The sequence below is a fragment of the Corvus kubaryi genome, unplaced genomic scaffold, assembly GCF_017639235.1.
Source record: "Corvus kubaryi isolate FWS band 111438036 unplaced genomic scaffold, C.kubaryi_AGA036_p1.0 65097, whole genome shotgun sequence".
Lineage (NCBI taxonomy): Eukaryota > Metazoa > Chordata > Aves > Passeriformes > Corvidae > Corvus > Corvus kubaryi.
In genome coordinates, this window is record NW_024581764.1 from 276 (window position 1) to 992 (window position 717).

A 717-nucleotide genomic window follows, 5' to 3' on the forward strand; every position below is an offset into this window, starting at 1 on the left:
CTTAATTTACCAATATTTATAATAACTATTACATATAATTGTAATATTAAGTACTAAACATTAAATATTTTATTTTCCAAGTGTTTAGGGCAAGGTTGGACAGGGTTTGAGGCAAGCTGGGATAGTGGAAGGTGTCCCTGCCCTTGGCAGGGGTGGGACAAGATGGGCTTTATGGTGCCTTCCAACCCAAACCATTTAGGGTTTTGTGAATCAATAATCCTTTATATTATTATTATTATATTTTTAGTATGTATTTTATATCATATATATTATAATTCACATATTTCAATATTTTCTTTCTCTGGCCCATATTTCCATAAAATAAAAAGCAAACCAAAACAGCAACAAAAAGCCATCAGTGGTAACAAACCACCGATAAATCCACCACATCAGCGTCATGGGATCAGTGTCACGGGATGAGTGTTCTCCATGACCCAAACTGAGGGACTGGTGAACATAATTCTGTTAAAAAGGAAGGTGCTCTAGGGATAAATCACCCAGCAGGAATTTCTAAACCCCATCCCACTTTTCCCAATGCTGCCACAGCAGCTCAAGATAAAGATGATCAGCCCCAAACTAAAGCACCACGGAATTATTATTGGGATCTCTTTGCAGGAGGAAGGACTAATGGGAATTGTGCAGATTGCATTCCCTTTCCTGCTGAAGGCAACCAACCTCCACCACCCAGAGCAAAACCTGAGCAGGTTTTTTTCAGCT